Here is a 26,775-nt window from a genome sequence, read left to right as displayed (position 1 = left end):
GGGACAGCGGGGGCAGACCCTGGGTACAAGGTAGGCGTCACAGTTCACGGTGTCCAGCCACAGCCACATGACCTGCGCCTGTCAGGGGTTGCATGGGCAATACCAGAGAGAGGTCCAGATTGGGTACCATCTGATGACACATGTCCACTGGAATCGTGTCCCTGTTGGGACCATCCAGGACCACATGCATGTGGCCTGCTGTGTCCTGGTGTGGACAGCACAGCACCAGCAGCACTGCTGCTGCTACTGCTACTATGGGAGCAGGCATGTGCAGTAGCATGTTCACGTAGACCTTCAACAGGTGATGTAGCTGGCCTACGTCCATGTACCCGACACCTCACTCCCACCAGATGTTCCAGCACAGACATTCCACACTTGAGGATTGACATGCCACAGTCAAGGACTCCCATCATGTCACCCAATCGTCTATCCAAAACATCTGCAAGATGATGGCGAGCATTGGTAAGTGCATGGATGTTGTCAGTTAATGAATGGACATCAGCCCTCTGAAGCCTCAGACCATCTCTATTGTGCCATTCAGCACATGTCCATGCCTCCATTACAGCCAGAAACATGTGTCTGGTGACTCCAGCTGATGTGCTTGGTCTGGCAATGGCATGTTGGCCAGTGGTCCTCCTACGAGCAGCTCTGGGCACATGCCTGTATGGGACAACACCAGTCTGTTGACTGGGATCATGGTGTGCAGGCACACCTTGCATAGTCACCACACTTCTCTGTTACATGCTATCACCTGCCAACTATCCTTCCTCTATGGCTGGTGGTGATGAGGTATGTGCTGGCAGGGGAACTGTGTGCGAGGATGAGGGGGAGACAGATGGAATGGCAACCATTGGCACAGATTCAGCCCCTGACAACCCTGCCTGTCCCTCAATCATACTATCATCATCACTGCTAGAGTCTTTGGGGACACTAACATCAGGTGGACCACAGGAGGGCAACGCACCTACATCAATATCTGTGAGGGGAAGACAATAACTGTACATTACAAGTTATACCAGACACACATAGACAGACAGACAGAGACACACACAGACAGGCAGACAGAGACACAGACAGAAAGAGACACACAGGCAGACAGACACACACAGACAGACACATACACACACAGACAGACACAGATGCATAGACAGACAGACACAGACACACAGACAGACAGACACACACACAGGCAGACAGACAGACACACAGACAGACAGACACACACAGGCAGACACAGACACACACAGACAGATACACAAAGACAGACAGACAGAGACACACACAGACACAGAGACACACAGAGACACAGACAGGCAGACAGAGACATACACAGACAGGCAGACAGACAGAGACACAGACAGGCAGACACACACACACACACACACACACACACACACACACACACACACACACACACACACACACACACACACACACACACACACACACACACACACACACACACACACACACACACACACACACACACACACACACCCTACATGCAGGTGATATGGCAGCTGGCATTCAGCTTAGACAATTATAGTTTCAACTTAGGCAATTATAATGGTAGTTAACATACATCCCTGAGTTGCACACAAAAGCATGCAAGTGGTATAGCAGACAGCATGCACCTTACATAATTATAGTGGTGGTAAGCATACATACCTGTATTGCACCATTTGTGTTAGTAGCCTATGCCCCATACCTGCAACACAATACATGCACTGTTGCACTGCACTGCCATGGTGTGTTCAACATACACCACTTGTTAACAGACCATCGCTGAACTTTGTACATCTGCCACTAATGCTTTGTGTTGGCCACCGCCCCTATGTGTGAGGACATGAGCAATAGGGTATGTCAACTGCATACTACGTTTGCCTGAGCCCTAGCTTGCATATCTCCCCAAAGCAGTGCATGCCTGTTCAACATTATTACGCCTACCCCTCAGCTGAGTGTAGACATTGTGCATGTGGCTGTACACACATGTTTGACATGGCTGTCCCTACTTTGCAATGGTGCCACAGACCAGCACAAGTTTAAAGTACACCAGCCTGCTGTGTGGCGTATGACCTTGCCAATCACATGTAGTCTGACATGTCTTCTGCTGACGTGTTGAATGACATGCATACATGTGTAACACAATGGTGTCCTTTCCAATCTACAGTACGGTAATGGTGTCCAAATGCAGGGACATGTTATACTAACATGGGCCTTCAGCTGATGCAATGTTGTCTGTCCACCCTACAAATATGCAGGGACATACTGCACATTGAGCTGATGAGCATAGCCATTGCAGGGCATCATGTGGTTTCACAATTGCTATACAGTGTGAGCTACTGACACAGTTCATAGCCATGGCTATGTTCACATACAATACATAACTAATGTGGAATGTGACCCACATCACCAAGGTCTATACACAATAAACCCTAATGTGGAATGTGTGACACAGTTCACAGAAGGGTATACGGATGACACCCCTGCACATCTGCAACCATATTACTAATACCTGGCAACTATGCCCACACATGGCTAACTTACAAGTACTCTATGTCTCACATGCCCTCTGTGTACCTCACACACATGAGGAGCAGGCATGACAGTGATGTCTGACACCAGCAAGGTGAATGTACTGTATCTGTGGCTTGATGTGGATGTATGTGTATGTCGTGCAACACATGTATGTATTTGCATACTGTATAGGTGAATGCTTCCATGTTGTGACACACTCCAGATGTTCAAGACATGTTATGTGGTGGGTTCATGTTATGACGACACAAGCTGTGCACAGGTCTGTATGATGTTTAGTGTTTCACATCTGCAATATCACCATTACACAAAGGTCATAGTTGTATTGTGTTGAGCCAATGTACAACAGGGTGTACACACATGTACATCACTTCTACTGTGTGTGTTGCTTCATGTCTCTGGCCATACTCTATGGTCATCTGTACACATGTTCAGTCCAGTGGTTGTGATGGTCATCTTATTTCACATGTCAGTGTTATCCCATATGACATGCACCCATAGATGTCATATGCTTCACTGAGAACAGGATTATGCAGACAAAGGGTGGTATGTATGGGATGTGAGACATGTTTTGCAGGATAGTTGAACATTGTTGCAGTCAGCCCACTACATGTCATCGACATGTCTGATAGCACATGACATTTTGTGAAATTCATAGCAAGGGTATACTCCACAAGGGTGTATCCTGTGGGCCGGTCATACTCCAGCTCCAACACATTTAGAGTGTGTGCACACATATGATCTCTGTACAGTACTGTTTGTATTCCCAACATGTGTAATGCTGATATGTAGTACCTGTCCCCACAGTGAAACACACCTCCACCATTGTATTCACAGTAGTCCACACATCTGGCAATGACAGTTTGGAAGGATTAGTGTAGGTGTTTCATATAGTCTTCTATTGTTTCACATGGGTAACCATTGTGATGCATTGCAGGTCTGACCAGTGTCTATGAACAGGACCACAATACATTATGTGTACGTGTGTTATGGCAGATAGCATGCAATTAATATGATCTGTGCATTATCAAGCCTGGTGAATAATAACAATCTCACCTGACACAGGCTGCTGTCGTAGCAAAATGCCAAAGGTACCTAAACAGGAGTGTCACAGCAGTAAGATCATTATCCACACCTGTGTGGTAGTAACAGGGTGCAATGTCCATGTTAACACATAAGCCAGTACAATACACTATACTATGGAATATGCACATCTGTGCATACATAGAGTAGTAGACTATAGTATGTGGCATGTGTGCATACATGCCTTACATATGATGTTACATTACATATTGTACAGTAACACATGTAACTATGTGATATGTAGCTTTGTTTTATGTGCAGTAGTGACTTACCAGGCAACTCCAGGCTCGGTGGTTGAGAGACACCCACCGCCACAATACCAGCTAAAGCTTATGGATGGAGGTCTGCAGGTGTCCCCAGGTTGGCCAGTAGCTCCTCGGTACGTGTGAGTGGGGGCTGGGTGAGGGCCCCCCACATGTTGCACCTTGTTCCCTGGTGATTGCATTAGCACGCTGTTTTGCCTGTCTTATCAAGTCAGTGCAGTGTCGGTGCACCTGCTGATAGGTGCAATTGTGACTGCCAACATCATTTACCCTTCCTCTCATTTGCATGGTTGGATATCAACTATAACATGTATGATCATAGTGATCTAGTAGGCTATATGTCCTAGGCCATTTATGAGCCTAGGCAGACAGGTGTCCTAGCTGTAGGCAACAGACAGGTAAGTTTCAGTGGCTAGTTCAAGCAGTGCCACAGAACTGATACACATGGTTACTGATATATTTGGCATGCGGTCATCACACCATGTCACCGAGAGGGGCGATGTGCAGCTTCGCTGAACAGGGATGCATAGTATGGCAAGAGTATGTTAAGTGTATGGAACAGGGATCTGTCAGGCATGTTGTGATCCTTTTACTAGAAAGATGGAGGTCCATGATATATGTGTTTATTTGGGATCAGGATGTGTTAAGTGTAGCATGTCCAAAACCTTTGGGTTGGACATGGCTTTATTCAGGGTAGGCTGCATGCTACATAGTGCAGCTAGCGACTGTGAAGGGTGATGTAGGCCATCTACACATGGGCAATAACCCTTAAAGGAAATATGTGATATATTGTGGGTCACATGGATGTTGAGTATGGCTGAGCAGTTATCTCTATATTCCTGGATGGCACCCTGTCATGATTAGGGGTGCCACATATGACTACCTGTCTTTTGTGGTGACGTAACTTTTAAAGGGAAGTACTGTCCAGCTGCATTCCATACGCACAGTTGCTATTATGTTGACCGCTGCCTAGGTGGTAGTTAATGGGTACAAGGCTCGTAACATAGGGGATGACAATGCAATACTTAGCTGTCAGATTGTGGCCATACATCACACACCAGACGTCTGACACACTAAGGCCCTTCTGTATGTTGAATGCAGCACACGAGTCAACTATTGCTCCTAGTTCATAGTCATTTGCAAACATCAATAGGCTGATGCCTTCTGTGTTAGTCTATGTGGTATAGATAACAAAGAGGGGGAGTACCAGGAATGACCTCTGTATTACTGTGGCTGGCACTGGTTTGATGTGTGTTTTATCATCAGACACCTTCTGTAGTGTGGGTTCTGCCAGCAGTCCAGTTGCCAACTACTCCTGTGACATAGGAATATACACATAGTTTACTGAGTGTAGCTGGAACACAGTATGGGTGATGGCGTCCTACCACCTGGCAAGGTCATGATATGCAGTATGAATCAACCCTACTGTCATCTACTTCTGTACCGAGTACATCAATTACATTGACCACAGTTCATGGCCATGCAGACCAGACTCAGTAGGGTAGTTTTGCACTATGTCCCATTATCAATGGTGTCTCCCCGTTTGTGGGGTGTGATAACTATTGCTGTGCACCATTCGGTGTGTACAAAGCCTGACATGGAGCTATGATTTAACATGATGTGAATGTGGATAGCTGAATGTTCTTACATTTGTGTAGGATACACCCCGGGATGTTGACAGGTCCCATGAAAGATGTATGTATGGCATTAGAGAGTGCAGCTTGTACCTGCATAGTTGTTAGTACAGGGGCCCTGTAGTATACATGGATATATTACTAAGTGTACCTGTTGGGGGTGGGGGGAGGTGGGAGTGGGATTAGGTTCTACGAGACCCTATCTGGTTGAACGGGTGCTATTTCTGTAGGTGCAGTACTTCCCATGCCATAGTGCTGTGCAGCACGACAGGTCTTGTTGTTGCTATTATGATTAATGACACAGCTATAGAATGCTCTGTGCTTGGCCTCATAATATGTGGCTGATTAATTTCACAGTAGCTTTGCTTGGTTTTATATGGTGTATCTGCAACTTACTGAGGCTGACCAGAGATCACCTATACTCATGTGTGTTCACTCTTGCAACAGTTACTACCTTCTGTGGTACAGTTTAAAGCATGGTACCACCAGTTTGCCTACTTGTTTGTGTTGGATTCACTCCTCGTTCTGTTTCAATGGCACAATCACTGCACATATGTGACTGTTTAAGGTTCATTTGTTTAGGATTCAGCATTTGCACATGCATTTTCCATCTGCATGGGTGCCATGGCACTCACCAGTCTGCTCTTAGGAAACATAACATTGACATTGGAGACTAACTATGTGTAGCATACTGTTAGCCCTGTTTGTGTGACTACTGTGATCCAGGTCAGTGGGGTCGACGGAATCCAACATGCACTGAGCGCAGGTGTTGGTACATGAGGAGCCTTCCCAGTTCATAATGCAATAGTTGAGAGTAGCCATTATTATGGTTCTGTCTCAGATCTCATCTTCCCCATTACAGCACATTATGACAGTCGGGAAGTCCGCAGCCTGGTGGGTGATCTGTCTCAAGGTGCATTTTGAATTCCACTGTGGCACAAAGGTAGCTGCTCAGCATAATGCATCTGATGTTGTACAAGTGCAATTAGCATGGGGGTGTACATATACTTCAGGAATATGGACACACCTGCGGCCTGTGTGTTCCAATAAAGGATAATGGGCAAGAGGTGAGGTATGTGTTATAACATGGTTATGCAGGTGTGCTCTCTTGATCATTGAAACATGTCTCAGCCACTGCACAGATATATTCTCCATGTTAGGGATTGACATATGTGTGTCCGTATAGTGTTTCTGACATGTATCATTGTGTAACGAGACGTGCAGTTTATTGCTTGGCTGTCCCTGTAACAGCAGTGGACCCTCACCTGAACCGTGCATGAAGAAGGCACTATAGGGGAAGTATGAGCCCTAGGCAGTATCCAAATTCCCATGGGTGACAGGTGCAGGCCCTGTCTGGCAAAGCATCATGGTCTGTCAACCATGTTATCCCAGGACGACAGATACTGGCTACCCTGTGACATGCACCACTAGACTAGACAATTGTGGAATACAATCCTTTTGTCCCTGTACGGCAGTATCATTCTGGCCAATGGCAGAATGCTACCCATGCCTTGGGACATACCTGCATGGGCTACAAGACCTGACAGTTCCTACATGTGTTTCCATGCAGTCCAGGCTACTGCATCACAGGTCCTGCACAACAACATGGAATATGCCACAGCCATGTGTATAGTTCAAAAGGTGGTCTGAGTGTATGAGTATGTGGCCAATCATGGCAGACAGGCAGCTGACAGTATGTATGCCCTCGTATAGGTTGGTGTGTAACATAGTGCTAGAGTTTGCATTAACAAATGAGTACTGTTGGGCATGTTTCCAGTCATGTGTTTAGAGGTGTGGCACAATTATGCAAACTATGTCCTACAGTTTGTGTATTTCGGTGTCTGTCTCTTCCTGCTTTTAGGGGGGGGGGGTCACTTGTTTGCCAGATACTTAGACTCATCTGTGAATGTGTGTGTGTGATTTCCGGTAGTGTGTGTGGGTGTCCTTACTGTGTTCTGGTAAGGGTATGTGTTGGTTGTGTTGATGAGCTGCATGTGTTAACCCACACCTCATGACTGTCCAGTCCAGTCATGGCTGTAGACTGGGCTGCCTTCCAGCTTACCGCTGTAGCTGCATCCCAAACAATGTGTGGGGTTATGGTGTTATGTTGGTCTGGCAGTGTACATGGCATAGAGATTACATTCCCCCAGGATGACCACATACACAAAGCTGACATTAGGAAACACCAGTAGCTGACTAGTGGACATGCCTGCATGAGCAGTCAGTACTACAAGTTCCAAGTACTGCATTTAGTTTACATATTGCCTATGAAGATGTATTAGGCAGTAACGCTCACATGTAAATATTTGTGTTATGGACGTGTCAACACTGGCTATTACGGAAACATTGTAGCTACCTTTAGCAGGAATCCTCCTCTGAGGAGCACATCACATCCTGTTAGTGATTACAGATGATGCAAGTGTCTACAGGTCTGTTTCCTTCTCTGAGTATATACTCACATATCCACCTGGACCATGAGCTCTGTTGGGCACAGACACCCACTCTCTAAACAGAGTCATGTATCAATAGGCTCTGATGCCACTATCAATATGATCAGGATATAATCAGATAGTGTGAGCCATCACCTATGATGTGGCTGTTACACATGGGCAACTGTCTCCTACTGTCTCCTACATCTTACACTCCTACTGCAGATGTTACACTGGAGTTAAAGATGATATGCAACCTGTTTCATTACCAGTGCTGTGCACTGCCTTACATACAGTATGTGCAGGTGGCTGTTAGGTTGGCAATGAGCGGTTGGGCTACACAAACCTGGTAGCTCAACCAGTGTGTCTGTACTCTCAGTATCCACTCTATGTAGGTGTGCACATAGCCATTTGGCCCAGCCCTGTAACAAGGGTCACTACACATTTGCATAACAAGTACACATGCACAGATGCTATTGCTTGCAAATGATAGTAGAGAGGTGGATATCACATGTGTTATGTGCATGGACAGTTACCTGGCTCTTCCAGTTATCTTTGCTATCATGCTGCTAACCTGTCAGATGAATAATAATGCTATGTATCCTGTCAATGAGTATTGTTATTGCCAATAGACGTAACTACTGTTTGCATAACATAACAGAACTTCTATGTAGAATAGAATACAGATCTGCCTAGAATACTGTACATTACGCAGTTATTGGCACAATATCCTACAATGCACACCATACTTGCACGGTGAGCCCACCTTTAACATGTTCATCTTACTTATACACCCATACATATGTCGACTGTTACAATATTTTGACATATACTATCCCCTGTTGTAGCACATACTTGTTGGACCAATCCTGATACTGACAATGGCTTTAAGCGAATTGGTGGGTTCCAAGCCCATATCATCCCTTGTGGTGTATGTGGAGTGTGCCATGTGACCTACAGCAGTACACACATAGAATACTACAAGCATTACTACTGCTCAACAATACATCGCTACAAGATAGCTATTTCCACGATATGCATTGATTACACTGTAATTCTTACAGTACAGGTATACATGTTATACATACCGTCTTAGTAATCGGAGGTGTTATTAACTGGTGTAATACTCATTTTTGGTTCGTCTTTCTGTGTTTTTTACTGTCCTACATGTAGATACAGATGGTCTGAATGTGTGCCAAGGCAACCTTTTATTGGTACAGATCAGTAACATGTGCTATCCTGATGGCCAATTGGTGTTCCTAAGCAGCTAATTGCATGCACATCAGCTGGGCTGCTACTGCCTTAGCCAATACTATGGCTACAGTGGAGTATAATTGAGTACTAAATTTGGGCGTTCTCCCTTTGCCTTACTTGTGAGGAAGACAGCGTGGAAGTTTTGTTTGGAATCTACTGCAACAGCTGTATGGAGATGAAAAGTAATATATTGTGTGTAATGCCTAGAGGAGTTGGTCTAAATGTGAGTACTGCTGTTATATTTCTGAACATTGCTACTTGTGCAGGGTTTGTCTGTACCTAATACTTCTGCATATGTTTCAGTCTGGCTAGGTTGTTTAACCAGCTCAAGGCTGCATAGCTATGCATATAATGTTAGGGGGTTTACAGTGTGCTTACCAGATATATTTAGTTTGGTGTTACTGTGTGTCATACTGTGCTAATAATCAGTACTCAGTAAAACGTCTTCATATGTTATGTTCATATTGTTTTGGGGGGGGTGGAATGTATGATTGCTATAGTCCATGTTATACTCAGATATGACCACTTTAGATGCTGTCTACATGTATGTATGTGTGTATATATGTATATATATATATATATATATATATATATATATATATATATATATATATATAGATATATATATATATATAGATATATATATACTACATACATACATATATATATATATATATATATACATATATATATATATATATATATATATATATATATATATATATATTATAGGTTCATAGGTTCATACTGGGCTATCTGCCCTAGGGCATTTATAAGCCTAGCCAGAGTGTGTGTGGCTTTCACCACCCCTTAGGATGAGAATACTATACCCATTAGTTTGCTGTGCCTCTGTCCAGCAGTGATACAGAGATGATTCCCGGGGTAAACCTACGATCTCCCATCCACTCATCAAGACCTTGACCTAGCAAAAGCGTTCGACACAATACCCCACTCGGGCATCATAGAAAAGCTCACCAGCTTAGATGTAAACCCATATGTCACAAGATGGGTTGCAAACTGCTGGTGCCATGTCAGACTCTAAGCCGGTCACGAGCGGTGTCCCACATATATATATATATATATATATATATATATATATATATATATATATATGTGTGTGTGTGTGTGTGTGTGTATATGTATGTATATATATATATATATATATATATATATATATATATATATATATATATATATATATATATATATATATATATTATTGCATACGTTTATCTGTACCTCCATAGATGTGTAGATGTTTTTAACCTATCTATATATCTACATATATATGTAGACCTGTATATATCGACATGTCTCTATGAATCTCTCTCTCTCTCTCTCTTTATATATATGTGTATATATAGATAGCTATATATATATATATATATATATATATATATATATATATATGGATAGCTCTATATATATATATATATATATATATATAAGCATACACCTTTAATTGGGTACATGGTGGGTTGTCCTATTTCAACACATTCCTCCCTTTTGTGTTTTAACCTGTCTGCATACACAACTGGGATAGATACATCCCAGGTAGCCTAGTGTTAGGTTACTCTGAGGATGGAGTACATGGTTGCGATTTCTACTCCTGGAAGGTGTTATTATTTGACCTCTCAGAGTAGGCACTGGTAGTGAAAGTGTGAATAATGCACATTTATGTGATTGTGAGCAGGTTTGCCCATGGTCTGCACGACGTTAAGCAAAGGTCAAATGTGTGAAGCACTTCTCCATTCACCGTGTTTCAGCGCCACTTACCATCGCGCAAACACATGGAAACCCGCTTACAACTGCTTAAGAGTACTTTAATCCTCCTGCATCAAAAAGACCTTACTCTGGCCCTCAAAATAACCTAACAGCCCTTGCAGGTCTTGAACCCGGGGCCATGAATAGCACAGTTATTGACTTTACCACTAAGGCATTTGAGATATGGACAAATGTTATGGTGCTTAGAATATACATTGTACTACAGACATTCCTCACTACTGAAAACAAATGTGAGAGTCAGTTGGTGTACATATGTCTGATACATGTTAATGTTCACATGTTTGTGAAAGTAGGAGTTGCAATGTGATATGACAGGGTGTATTATGAATGAGTAAGGTTCTTGCTTTGTGTCCTTTTTATATTGTCCCCATCCTCCATGTATGCCCCTCCAGTTCACTTATTGGAGATCTGACCTAGGCCCTCCTTGATGCATGATTGCATTACCCATCATTCCTCCCCCACCCCAATCTTCACATACACAACAACCAACCCTTCTATGGTGAATTAGGTTGATATTAATTGTTATAATACCAGAGCTGCATGTGTTTTGTGTACACTCCAATTCCTTTGGAGTGCTTCTGTGTCATGAAGTGTGTTCATAGATGCTTATATTTATGGCTATTGATGTAACTGTATAATATATATATATATATATATATATATATATATATTTCGTATTAGTTTGTAACAGTAATACATCTGTAGACTGGAATGTGTCGGTTCACAAACTACAGTACATTACAATGTACTGTACATATGCACACAAAGTCACTGTCTCATTTGTGATCATTACAGTGAAATGCATATGGTATAAGTTGTAGTCTCAAGACCATGAAACATGTGTACACCTCGGATGGCTTAGTGGTACATCCCATGACTATAGTGTGCATGGTCCAGGGTTCGACACCTGCAATGCTAATGCTTTACTAATGTTTTTTTTTCTGCAGAATACGGCTCATTTAAGCAGTTGTAAGCATGTTTAAAAGTGTTTGACATTATAGCAGCGGTTAAACACAGTTAAACAAATGTTGTAATGTATAATCAGTGCACGCAAACATGGCCACATCCGCTAATTGCTCTTTATATATACCTGTCAGTGACGTAACATCTCACTATGTGCTGACATGACAGTACATTCTCTGTTGACTGTACTCTCCTGCACACATGGGTTTATATGGGCAATTTCAATGTTTATTATACAGACGATTACTACCTATATATGCAAGCTGTGGTTAAGGTATACTTTTGCACATGATAAGCATCCCTGCCTTTATCTGGATTGCAACCTTGAATGCACAGATACTATGTGGATGCTGTAACCATTACACTGTTGACATTAACGCTGCTTCCGCCTATTTCCTTTTTAGATGATTTCTATGTGTAAGGTAGGCTAAGCAAAGGGAGGGAGCCTCCAAACTCACTGAGCTTCACATACTCATGAAATTACAGCATATAACAAATGTACTGTGAGACAATACATTACATTCCTAACTACATTAGGCATAGCCCCTCATTGACACACTTCAAGGGAAATCTTGTTGTGTGACTGGGTAACAGACTATACACCCCTGGGATCATGTGTCCCAGAACCATACAGCTAGAGGGTGGGGGAGCCTGTCCAGTTTGATAGCTGCAAGACCTGTTGGGGAAATTGAATGGTGTTGAATTGCCACATTAACATGCCCTCTTTAGATCACTAAGTGCCCCTATCACCCTCCACAACCCCAGTCTTCAACAGCTTCCAGCAACTCTGCCTGGAATTGCTTCATTGGCTATTCTTGACAGAGGCTCAGTTACTTCATCAAAGGTGAATGGAAGGCCAACACACTGTTGCTATGCTTCTAATTGCCCTTGGGCAGATAGATAGTAGGCTATCTGTGAACCTCTAACGTGCAGGCCATCACAGCCGTAATATGTGAATAAACAGACCTTCAAATCACAATATACAGTGTGAACTCACCATGTAGTCAGGAAACAGTTGAGTACAGCAAGAACATACAGCACACTGATACTTAGTCATTCCAAAAGCCTATCGTGGAAGCTAGAAGACTTGTAGAAGTTTAAGGCTTTCTGTTGCTTACCACTAGGTTACCTGCAGGGGAGATGATAAACAAGCACAGATGGGGAACATGCATGCAATGATACTATACCGGCTATGTGTCAGCCTTATGCTTTGGAATACTGGCCAAGGCTATTGGTGCCCCCAAGGTGCCTTGTTTAGGAGAGTCTTGAAGGTGAATACCAGTTCTATAAACAGCACAATGGCAGATTAAATGAGGTTTATGCAACTCAACACCAGGGGTTGTAATCACAACATGCATGCACTCACAGCACCCCTCAGGATGGACAACATCAACATCTGTGCATTAACTGAAATCTGTCTTAAGGCTCCTGAGAGCACACCAGCACTACCAGACTACAACCCATACCACACATTTCAGCCACAGAACATGGACTGACAGACATGGATGGGCTGTATCCATATTCATCAGGGATACCTACACCTCCAGGTTAGTGGGGCAGCATGATACCTCTGTGATCATCCATGTGCAGATAACATCAGCCACAACTGCAATGTGGAATGTGGCCTGCAACGGATCACCCTCCATGACCCAGGACCTCCACTCCACCTACCTGGAGACAGTGGAGAACACGACAGTCCTAACACACAGCATGGCATTGGTTGATGTCAACTACCATACCATTAACTGAGAAATGTACTCCGGTACTCACTTCCAGGACCAGCTCTTCCTGGAATCTATCACCTCATATGCCCTGTATCAGGTGGTAACCTCCCTAACATTGGGTGGAAACTACTAGATGTGGTCATCACCAACATAGGCAGGAGGTCCACCACAGTGGAGGTTAACCGGTCACTGGTTAGATCTGACCATGAACCCTAGCATCTCCCCCACCCATGGATACCACAGTGTATACCTTTCCTACAGCTAAATTTACACTACTAGTTAGAGGGGTGAGGGGTTTCACAGCCCCCATGCTAAGGGAAAACACTGCTCAAGATACAGACAGATTTACAAATGCAGTCTATAAGCACCAACATGGGTGTATGAATCATGCCATCGCTGGTAAACCAAGACTCACTCCTCCTAGACAAGGACTGGTGGACCTCTGCAATAAACAGACTATACTACAGATGTAGGACAGTGTTCCAGACACACAGCAAATCCCACAAAGGGCAGTCTTCTATGACCACTATTAGTATGATACGTGGGTCCCTCATGATATCATCCAAGGCTAACATCAGAACGAGAATACGCAAGGATTCAAAAGATAACCACAAAGCCTTCTTTGGCTATGCCAAGGATCTACGTGGTGACACACAGATTTGCACTGTGCCGGTGAAATATAGCACAAAATATGCTGACCCTTCTGATATCTCCAACATTCTTGTAGATACATTTGGTGCATACTTCACCCCCTAAAGAGTCCACACCACTACCCGAAAGGTACAGTATCCCAACCATCAGAGACACACAGGTGGAAATGACCCTCTCTAACAACAGAACACAGCATCAATGGAAGCAGATGTTGACCCAGACTGCATCTTGCAAACTGTACAAGACAACCTGCCCCCCACCTAATTAAGCATTCCTACCTCAGCCTCCCTACAGGCTACATGCCCATACAATGGTGTGTGGCAACGGTTATTCCACTCTATCACGGTGAAATCACAACTGACCATGGTAACTCCCACCCCATAAGCCTGACTAGCCTAGTCTGCAATGCTATGGTTTGCATCCTCATGGCACTCATTAACAATGACATTGGTAACCTTCAGACATGTGACACAACCCAGGTCAGCTTGGCTGAGTGCAGTTCTTGCCTACGTAACCTGTTTGACGTCTTACATACAGTCACCAAGGCATTAGGTGACAGGGGAGGTGGTTCACACATACTACCTGGACGTCACCAAGGCTTTTGACACCATGCCCCACTCAGGTATTATTGATAAACACACCAGCCTGTACATTCACCCATACATCACAGGTTAGGTTACCAACGGGCTTACACACAGAACCCACATGGTACAACTAGCGGTCTCCAGGTCCAACTCTTGAACAGTCATGACTGGTGTCCCACAGGACTCAGTCCTGGGAGCCCTACTGTTTGGCATATATGTCTCAGATGTACAGGCAAACACAGGTGGACTATGGCAGACCATGTTTGGCAATGACTGCAAACTGGGAGCCATGATTGATAGTCCAGCTGACATGAACATCCCTCAAGAGGCTTCACAGAGAACGTCACAGGGTGCCAATGCATGGCCTCCAGCCAAGTGCCACTAACTGCATGGTCATTCCATTGTAGAATTAGCACCTGCATATTAACACATGAGCGGCAGCCACTTTAATATAGATGAGGTAATGGGATGTCTGCGGACTAAGGTAGATAGTGATCTCCCCTGTGACAATCATATCTCCACAGTAGTTAGGACATCCTTCTATGTAGGCCATCTGACTACTAAAGGATTCCATCTAGACATACTCAGGTTTTAGTGTCCCTTTACTCATCACTCATCGGTCCAATCATAGGGTATAATAACCCATGTGGGATGTACCTCAGAGGACATGTCCAACAGCTGGGGGGTCCACGAATGTACCTCACCAAGAGGAATACTGACCTCCAACATATGGCCTATGCAGCCGGACTGAATAAACTCCTGCTTTACTCAGTGGAATCTCGTTTACTCAGAGATGATCTCCGCTGGCCAACACAGCCATGTCGAACTCAGGCTTGATGGATATGCTCCACCTATGGGAATCCATGTCACAGTGTGCCACACACTGAAGTGAGCTGACTTTTCCACAACAATAACTGGAAGATGCTGGAGGAACAGCTTCCTGTCACAGACACTCCCCGTACTTTGGAATAACATCCTTAACTACATTATACAGAGCCCCTCACTAACTATCTGCAAAAGAAACCTTGAAGGGTGTATGGGGAACAGTAGATGCACCCCAGGAATCCCGCCATTGGCTCTACTCCACAGAGGGATGGTTAATGAATCAATGGGGTGGCAAAAGCTGACACATTTTGGCTGGCCTTATGAATGGCCTCTGGCAGTTGGCCAAGTACCTACCTATGAATCTATACATACAGTATCTGCATATGCTGATAGCTTAATTTACTGTTCAGGTATTGACTTACCTTGTGCCAATGGCTGTTGAGTGTGCAACTGTTGAGGGCTCCCTATGTTGGATGCACACAGTAGATTGCCTATACATGACAATTTACAGGTAGTCTTGTGTGTGTGCCATCCATTTTTACTGTTAGTGCAGGTGGAGAAAGGTGTCAGTCCCTATGTGCCTACACTGTCAGTGTGTGTGCTATACATTCCCTCTTTCCCAAGGCATGGGCATACTGGTCACGCCTCCGTCTGCCTACTGGGGATGGCTCATTATTTTCATGGTCTGAGTACCTCTGTGTCTGTGGGGCCCTTGGCAATGGTGGTGGGCTGTGAGATCCTTCACCATTCTGTCCCTGCTGCAGCTGTTTCCGTGAGACCATATTGTGTAGCATGGCACACACAATGAAGTTGTGGGCACATGTGCCTGGAGAGTACTGCAAGGCTCCACCAGATATGTCCAAGCAACGGAACCGTGATTTCAGCATCCCAAACTCACACTCTATGATGATTCTGGTTTGTGTGTGTGCCTCATTATGGCATTCCTGCACGGGTGTGTGCATTTCTGATGGGAGTCATCATCCACGGTTCCAGTGCATAGCCAGCATCCCCCACCAGGTGGCCATTTGGGATGTCCCCCCGGCAAATAACTGATACAGCTGTGAGGCATGCCAGATGCGGGAGTTGTGATAGCTTCCAGGGCTGCCAGCACACACATCCATGATAATACCCTGGGCATTGCACACAACCTGGCAGTTGATGGAGGTGTATCCCTTGTGGTTTATGTAGTGCCTACCCTGTTCACCAGGTGGTGACTTGATGTATATGTGCGTGCAGTCTATTGCACCCAGTACCTCTAGGTATTCTGCCACACGGTGGAAGAGACGCATATTGCTAGCCAATTCTTCTGCATTCGGGGGAAGTATATGTGCTCATTGGCATGTGGTAACATGGCTTCCAGGAACTGTTATAGTACCCTGGATGCTGATGCCTGTGAGATACCCATGATATCCCCAGTTGGTCTTTGAAAGATACTTGTAGCTAGTATTCTCAGGCTTACACATACCTTCGTATCCACTGGGATGGTTCCCCTCTGTTTATTTTGGCTCTTAGGCGTGGCCGTCACAGCTCAACAAGTTGCTGTAGGGTGTCCCTGTCTACCCTGGAACGCTCTACTATCTCCAGATCCTGTAGCCCCTGGTAGGTTACCCTGGGTCTGAACACTCTCCTCCTCCTCTGGTGCCTGCGGTGGTTGTGTGCATCATCCTCCACACCACCTTCAGTCTCCAGCACATGCTGGTGGATCAAAGCTATGGCAGCCTCTAACATGTACATAATAAAAATTTGCCTTCTGTATAGACCACTGGTCCAGAGTGAATGGGAATACACAAATGTGTGTGTGGTGCTTTCACACTTTATATTATTGTGCTATGGATGCTGCTGATGTAAGTGGGTGTGTATGAACTATTCCAGCTGCTGAGTGTCTTAATTATGGGTTTTGCAATGAGTACTGCAAGTGTGGCGCCTTTAATGTGGAGATCTACTTGCCTGTCTTGATTAATCTGTTGCCGTTTACTTCACTTTTAAATCTGGATCCCCTCCCATTATCAGGCATGCATACACCTGCAGTCTTTCTTGTTTTGTACTTTCCCTACCTAGTCATGGCAAAATGTGCCTTGTAGATGATATACTGCATATCACCTTTGTTCTGCTTTGACACTTTGCTGCTTCCTTTGCAGTACAGCCCCTCCCCTTCGCTGTTCTGCAGATAGCTGCTTGCAGCCTTGTTAGCTGTTGTCAATGGCCCACTGTAGGCTCAAAGGTGTTAATTAGTCATTTGTACTCCAATTTCACTGCTACAGCATTTCCTTATTTCTTTCCTATATCCTTCCTGTTTCAGCTGCAGTGAGCGACGCGCATACCCGTTTATTTGGTTTATGCACTTTTTCATCTCTGTTCACATGCATACTCGGTTACCTTGTGTACTCTCAGCTAAGCATAGCTATGGGCAATTCAACACACCCCTATCCAGCAGCTTTGCCTAGCTAGGGGCAGACCGGTTTAGCAATGCTCCAATGTGCTTACAGCAATGGTGACACACCCCTCTCTTGATGTCATCTTTATCTCAAGGGCTCACCTCGGTGTTATAATGCTACATTGTGAGGTGCATCCTTACACCAGTGGGGAATCTGCGATTCACTATAACTCCTCTTATTTGCATGATATTGCCTACTAATTCTTACCTACTGTGCATAACATTGTCACTGCCCCTTAGCAACCCTTGCACCATGAGTATGGTGCAGCATGCCTGCCATTGACTATTCTGGGGAAATCATGATATGTGTTTCATTGCAGTTTTATTCTATATTTTTATATATTCCTTGCAATCCCCTTTGTGCACCGCTGCCCTGCGCTTCCACATCACGATAGTGTGACTATATATATTAAATGTTAATTTTATATTTTGTACATTTTTTTATGCCAATGCCTATATATTTAGTCATTGGCATATATTAAAATTATAATACATGTGTTTGGTTGGTTGTCATGGCTCTGATTTTATGTTTGCAAAAATGTAAACCAATTTCTACAGTTTACATTTCTGCATGCTTACACTATGCCTGCACTACTTCCTAAATTGCTACATACCTTCATTTGCATGCTACACTGCTGCACATGGGGTAATTAGCATACAAGGCTCAGGAATTGTGCGGGCATAGCATACGTAGGTAGTGCATGTGGAAACAGCTTATACCTGAATCACTCAGCGGCCATATTTAGTGTTAGAATGCCGATGCTATGCCTGCACCTGGCGCAAGCTTCATGAATCCCAGGGAGAGAGCTTCCTAAAAAAATTAAATACAAAGGAAGCTATCCTTCTAAGTTTTAAATCCAATTTTGCAAACACATACCCCTGGATTCAGCAAGCAGTGGTGCAGGAATAAGTTATTCCTGCATGGCAAGGACTGTTCCTCTTCAGCACGGCAGCAAGCCATGCATATGTATGAAGGCACTCTGCCATGCTGTAAAATGGACACAGTTCCATGTACAAGCCCAGGGGGTGTGTCTAACAACAGAGCTCTCACAATAAACAGGCCCCCTGCACACCAGAATTGCCATTCAGCAATTTAAAATGAGCGAGAATGCTCATAACACCCCCGACCCATCAATGTAAGAAATCTGGACAAAGCCATATGAGGCAATCGTCCCTACCAAGCCTAAAGTTGATAGATTAACAGATTTTGCATAAGCACATCGCGTACATCTCCCAACCTGTCAGAGTAAGGGATTTCAACAAAGCCATAAGGGACAATCGTCCCACAAAGCAGAAAGTTGATGGAATAACAGGTTCAGCATTAGCATGGATATTCTGAAGGGTACAAATAAAAAAAACACAGCAAATATTTTTTTTTTTAATACATGCAATAAAGTTTAAGTGTAGCTGCGTGGGTGTGGCCATTGCTTAGTTATGCTTAGCCCAGCTGAAATGGAAAAATAAGTTAAAAAGCAATAGACATCTGGCATAAGTGCAATAGTGTAGTGATGAGAGTGTATGCCTTGCATGTAGTCGTTCACAGTTGGACCCTCACCAAAGCCATTTCCATTTTGTATGTGTAAACATTAAGATTTTAAATTTTTGCATATTTATGTAAGAATAACTTATTTTTCTCAACCAGAGTAGTGTATTAGGCCCAGATGTGAGGTGTCAGTGTAATAAAGTGGTGAACCCCCATATAAACACAAGTGCCCCATACAGTATAGTCACACATGAATAAATTAATCACAGCACATTGGGGGATGTCAGAGAAGGTATATAAATCTGCATTATGTAATGAATGATGAAGCAATCCCATACATGTGGTAGTCCAATATAATAAAACATAAGCAATGCTAAGCACTGCACAGTTATGTTGGCCAGGTGTAAACATTGTGTACATATGAATACTAAGCAATGGATAGCCCAGCTAAGTGGATTTGCACATTGGTAAGCAATGCTGAACTTGCCCCTTTAAGCACTACTAACTGTAAGAAGGTTTTCCCGTAGCTTAGCTCGGCTCAGCATTTTCAAAACCATACAGTCATGGCAAAGGGTGGGAAACTGGCCATATTTAAACCCTGCAGGTGGGAATACAGCTCATAACTGGTTGCAGCTCTCCACTGTAGGCAGTATGGCAGGTATTGGAGAGGGCATGCACTTCCAGGTGCAATGCTGGGGCATACAGGAGTCCAAGGTCATGGTAGGACTCCTGGTAAAAATACCATGACATGAGACTGGTCCCAATATAAAGTGGAAGCCTGGGAAAGTCTCACCCATGATCTCACCAGTACCACTGGTATCCCTCAGACTAGTGAGCAGGTCTGGCACCACTATGCCAACTTGAAACATAGGAAGAGGGAGCTCTTGAAACAGTGGGTCCAAGAAGCAAGAGACAGGGGAGATGTCCCAGCAATGTGTAAGTATTCATAGGAATAATTGTTTACCAAAGTCCAGCCTGTGTATGTGATGGATAAGTATGCATAAATGTTTCTCTGTTTTCATTACAGCTGCAGATGAGTGGGCTGTGATCCAGGAAGCCCATGCCAGCAGGTTGCAAAGGCTGCATCATGAGACTGGTGAGTAACAATCCTACTTGTAGTAGTCATAAAAAATAAATATAAAGGAGTAAAATGTCACCTGGCAATATAAAAAATGTGTATGGTTTCCACTGAATAAACCAGACAATATGACAGTAATAGTCCCATATAGGTCATATTTAAATAAAAGTGTAACTGCCTGGCAATAAAGTTCTAAATCTTGGACTAGTTGTGTTTACTCTAGTATTGTATGACCTCACATGTTGCATTCACCAAGATCTGGTATGTGAATAGTACTGTTGTGTCAACTGTTTCTCACACTGTGATACATAAAAAATATATCTAGGAATGCCTGTATAAGAAAGTTTGTAATTACAAAGTCAGATTGTACAACCAAGAGAGACTTAAATAGGAAACACTGAAGAAAAAGATAGTACCTTCTAAATAGCTCGCTCTGATGAATTGTATGTTCAGCATACACAGACATGCTTTGAATCCTGCGAGTGGTAGTAAGCTGTATGCATAAATACCTCTCAACTGTACAGATTTCTGCAGAATGTTCATATTTTTGGCCTGTTCTATTTTTCTGGCAAATCACTGGGATGATTTTAGGATTGTAGTCACTAAATGACATACATTTGAGTTTCAAACTTCATATCCTTCAGAAAAAGTATATTAAAACAAATCCTGTTACTCTAGCAACTTTCTAAACGTTTATAAGAGCAATATTTAAAATATGTCCCTATTTGTACCCCCAGTTTGTCAAGCTTTGTACAGATTGTTTGCATTAAGAGGTTGAGAGGTATGTGTCGAATTATAACTCGGAATCTGGGAATATGTCTAGAAACAGTCAGGTAGTGTTAATTCCCTCTACAGGTCTACCAGGTAAGAGAAGTAGAATTTAGCTATAAGACAGTTGAAGTATATACTGTGTACAAACATACCACTGCCCAAACCAAGGCCATAGGGTATTGTAATAATACCTGTAGAGTAAGGATTAGAACAATGATCATTAAAGTTGTGAGTACTGCAAGAATATACAAGTTGCTAATTGACATCTCCCCCCCCCAACCATATCTGCAACAATAATCTAAACACACAAATGGGTATGTTTTACACCAAACTTACTGCTGGGACATATGTTCTATTGTTCAACAAATACTGAAATGTTTTTCTATTAATGTTCCATGTTGAAATACTATCATTGATGGCCTGTGCTATCAATGTAACCTGCATGCCATTGTAATGGCTACTGTGGTTCCATATATGCATCTGTTCTGTTTGCTATGCAGCTGTTCTAAATCTCTTGTTTTGGGTTAATGGGAATATCTATGCATGCTGTTATAACTAATCATGGATTGTGTTGACTATTACTAACCCACATAAGTTCTAAAACTGTAACACCATAGCACGTTTGGGAAGGCCGGTCCCAGCAGACCCACCTCTCCCACCTCATCTGGCCATGGCCAAGGGCCCCAGCACATCTGGGACCCAGCCCGGGACTTCCTTGTCTGCTGATCCTGCACCACCTTCAGGTGGAACTGCCTCAGGGGATGAAGCTTGTCCGCCCCTGGGAGGGGGCACGGACATGATCCTGTCACCTGAAGCCAGGTCCGAGGTCTGGTGCATAGCAAGCTCCAAAAGGAGTTTAGAGATCTGCTATGCCAGCTTGAGGGCCATGTAGCACAATTAGATGGTCAGCCTGCCCCTCCTGCTCAGTCCCCAGTACAGCCACCTTCTGGGCTGAGAAAGTGCAGTGGTGACTGCCCATGGTTGGGGAGCTCAGTCCCACTGTTTCCATACGGGGGCTCATGGGGTTCCGATTTCCAAACACCTCTCCCGGCCAAGTTGTTTACCCTACACATGTGTCATATACAACCCCTGTATGCTGTCTTGTCTGTCTTGTCTGTCTTCCTACCCAACCTACCTCCCTAACTATCCTTCCCCAACATCCTACTCTCACCTTAAAAAAAAAGGGTAAACTGTTCCCAAAAATAAATTACGCCCCATACATAGCTGTCCATTTCACACACGTGTCCACTGGACACATGTAATCTGGTCTAATTGGCTTCACAACCCATTATTGTTGTCGTCACCCCTCGCTCAGGAGTGTGAGTGTCCAAATATACCTCCAAATTCAGTAAATATTCACAGCTGTCGCTGTAGAAGAAATGGACAGCTATGGACCTTCCTTACACCCGTCCTACACAACCCTAGCTACCTTCCCTATTGTCTTTCCCTCTGCATGCCCCTTTTTCGCCACATTCCTATCACCCCTTTTTTCTTTTCTTTTAAAGAAATTAGCATCGAAGTAAGTGGGAGTAAGCACTTTTAAGCAGTAGTAAGTGAGATTAAGCCTGTTTGTGTGGCGCTAAGCAATGCCTACACATATTAAGTACTTTTAAGGCTGTCTGTAAGCATATTTATCCACAAGTTAGCATTACTTACCATTCTGCAAACCCACAGGAACCCACTTACAACTGCTTAAAAGTACCTAAATCACTCTGTATCCAACAACCCTTGTTCTGCCCAGCAGCAAAATAATCAACAGTTGCACATTTCAATTCTAGGACCTTGCACACGAAAACCAGAGCAAGTTCCCACTAAGCCATCTGAGCCATATATGTGTTGGATGTTTTCTCAAACATATCATGCAGCACAGTCATTCAACAGTAGAGAAAATGTATTTATATATATATATATATATATATATATATATATATATATATATATATATATATATATAGATATATATATGTATATATATATATATATATATATATATATATATATATATAGATATATAGATATATATATATATATATATATATATATATATATATATATATATATATATATATGTGTGTGTAGATATATATATATATATATATACATATATACATATATATCTATATATATATATATATATATACACACATATATACATATATATCTATATATATATATATATATATATATATATATATATATATATATATATATATATATATATATATATATATATATATATATATATATATATATATATATATATATATATATATGTATATATAGTTTACCTTCAAAATGTCGAATGCCATAATGTCTAATGTTCATTTGGTTGAAAAATAACATCTAAACCCAAAATAGTGACTGACCAAAATGTCTAAAATCATTTACTTGAAAAAACAATGACAGCAGCTCTACTATTTTGAAGGGGGGCTATGCCGCCTGCACCCCCCATGTGGGGGGGCTACGCGCTACACACACCCCTACTTATATATATATATATATATATACCAACTCCGATATTGCACTATAGTGCAGAAATGGGCAAATTTGATAATTTCGACATTGTTAGTTTAGACTAATTTTATTTCAACATTTTGATCATTCAATATAGTGCATTCAACCAATTCATTTTCAACCATTTAGCATTCAACATTTTGAAGGTAAACCTACATATATATATATATGTATATGCATATTTTATATATATATATATATATATATATATATATATATATATATATATATATATATCTATATATATATATAGGTTCATAGATGTGTACTAAGCTAATGGCCCTGGAGCCTTTACAAGCCTTGCCCATAGGATTACCCTGGCATCGTGCCATCCAACCTTAGTTCCCAGTGCCTCTGTCAAGTAGAGCCACTGGAGTAATCCCCGGGGTGAATTTTCTATTTCCCATCCACTCATCAAGATTTCTCTTGAAGGGGGACAGTGAGGCACTCCACTTGACATGTATGGGAAGTCTATTCCAAAGCATGGGCAGTTTCTGGGTTATGTACCTGTCCCTCCAGCTTGTTTTGTTGATTGTGGTAATGAGGATGAGGTCTCTGGAGCATGTAGTGCGGAGGGATTGATATTTCTTTAGATGTAGCATTTCTATCAGAGCTGGGTCAGACATAGCTTTGTAAGTCAAGCAAAGATCATTTCTAAGTAGGCAATATGAGAAAGAGAATAGTTGAAGTTTTTTGAATCTGTCCATATAGGACAAGTGTTTACGGCCTAAGATCCTCTTTGTGAGGTATTTTTGTGGCCTCTCCAGTTTTTGTACGTGTCTAGTGAGGTACATGCCAAATGGGGCATTGTACTCAATGATTGGCCTAATGAGGGAAGAGTAGAGGGAGACAATGACCTCTTTCTTCCTGGATGCAAAACCCTTAGTAATGAGATGTGCCACATAGAAGGACGTTCTGACCACAATGGCAATGTGGTGGTCAAAAGAGAGGTTGCTGTCAACCTGTGTTCCCAGATCTCTTATGACACCTTCTGTGTTCAGTGGACTACCATTGATGTGGTAATTCATGGGAACCAGGTTTTTCCCAAAGGGGATGATGACACACTTTTTGACATTGAGCTTAAGGACATGGTTCTGACACCAGTCATTGGTCTCAGTGAGGCCTTTCTGCAGGATGTCAACATCACTTGGGGAGTTAATTATTGCTCCCAACTTGCAATTATCTGCAAACCTTTTCAGCCAGAGTCCCTTCATGTTGGCCTGGACTTCAGAGAAGTAGATACCAAACAGGAGAGGACCCAGGACTGAACCCTGTGGGACTCCACTCATGACTGGTTGACAGTCTGACTTGGAGTCAATTACTTTCACACTGTGGGTTCTATCTGTGAGCCAGTATGAAACCCACCTAGTGATATAGAGGTTGATGCCTAGCTTAGTGAGTTTTTCTATGATTCCTGAGTGGGGAATGGTATCAAGTGCCTTGGCCAGATCAAGGTAGGCTGTATGAACCATCTTGCCTTCATCTACAGCTCTGATGACTGACTCAAAGAAGTCAACCAGGTTGAGCAGGCATGATCTACTCTTCACAAAACCAAGCTATGTGGGATCCAGAGTTTGGAGATTCCCTATATCTTTGTTTATTAGGTCCATGATGATGCATTCCATAGCTTTGCATATTAGACTTGTCAGGCTAATGGGGTGATAGTTGCCAGGGTCTGCAGTCACTCCTCCTTTGTGGAGAGGGATGACTGTAGCAGTGTGCCATTAGGTAGGGAGAAAGCCTGAGGTGAGGCTGTGATTGAATAGAGCACACAGGTGATGTGCCAGTTCACTCTGTAGTTCATGTAGAACACAGCCAGGGTTATTGTCAGGCCCCATAGAAGCTGTATTCTTGGCCTTGGACAGTGCTGTTTTAACCTGTGCAGCAATAATACTGGGTGCCTGGCAATCTACTGGTATTGTGATTGGTCCTTTGATGGGGGAGAGAGGGGTAAAGTTGTCACTGAATCTGTCGGCCTGTATATTGGCAATATCTGTTGGCTCAGTATTGCAGGTGCCATTGTTCAACATCTCTGAGCAAATATAGGTATTGCCGTGGAGATTTTTTACATAACTATAGAAGGCCTTGTGGTTGTCTCTGCTATCTGCTACAATTCTGTTTTCATAGCTAGCTTTAGAAGATTTGATGAGGGATCTCAACTTTTTGTTGAGGCTGATAAGGGAGTTTTTCCAGTCTTGGGATTTCACCTTATTTCTCATCAGTTTCCTTGTTCTGCTCTAGATTTTGTTTATGGCAGGGGACCACCAGACTGGCTTCCTTTTTGTGGAGGAGAGCATCTTGCTTCTATTGGGTATGGTGAGATCCATGCATTTGTGTACGTGTTCGTACAGGGCATTAGTATAGGATTTGGCAGTCATGCAGCTGTTCTCCAATTGCATGGGTGCCGTGAAGTTAGCCACCTATGCTTTTAGGAGCCCAAAGTTAGCTTTGGAGGAGATTTTCATGGTGGTTACTTTTGCGGGGGGGGGGGGTGGATTTTCAAGGTGATTAGTTTGTGGTCGGATCCACCAGGGAGGAGTTGACTATTGGCACAGAGCAACAGTCATCCATTTTGGTAATGACCAGGTCAAGGATGTTGCTACCTCTAGTGGGGGTAAGAATGAGCTGGTCCAGGGCACTGGAATTAATGAATTTAAGGAAATGTTGGGCAAGTGTATTGGTACATGAGTAGTTTTCCCAGTTAATGGAGGGGTAGTTGAAGTTGCCCAGTATGAAAGTGTTAGGTTGGACTGTAATATTCTCCA

This window comes from Protopterus annectens, chromosome 1.part1 (genome assembly GCF_019279795.1).
Source record: "Protopterus annectens isolate FY-2018-M chromosome 1.part1, PAN1.0, whole genome shotgun sequence".
Lineage (NCBI taxonomy): Eukaryota > Metazoa > Chordata > Ceratodontiformes > Protopteridae > Protopterus > Protopterus annectens.
Note: the sequence above shows the minus strand (reverse complement) of the source record.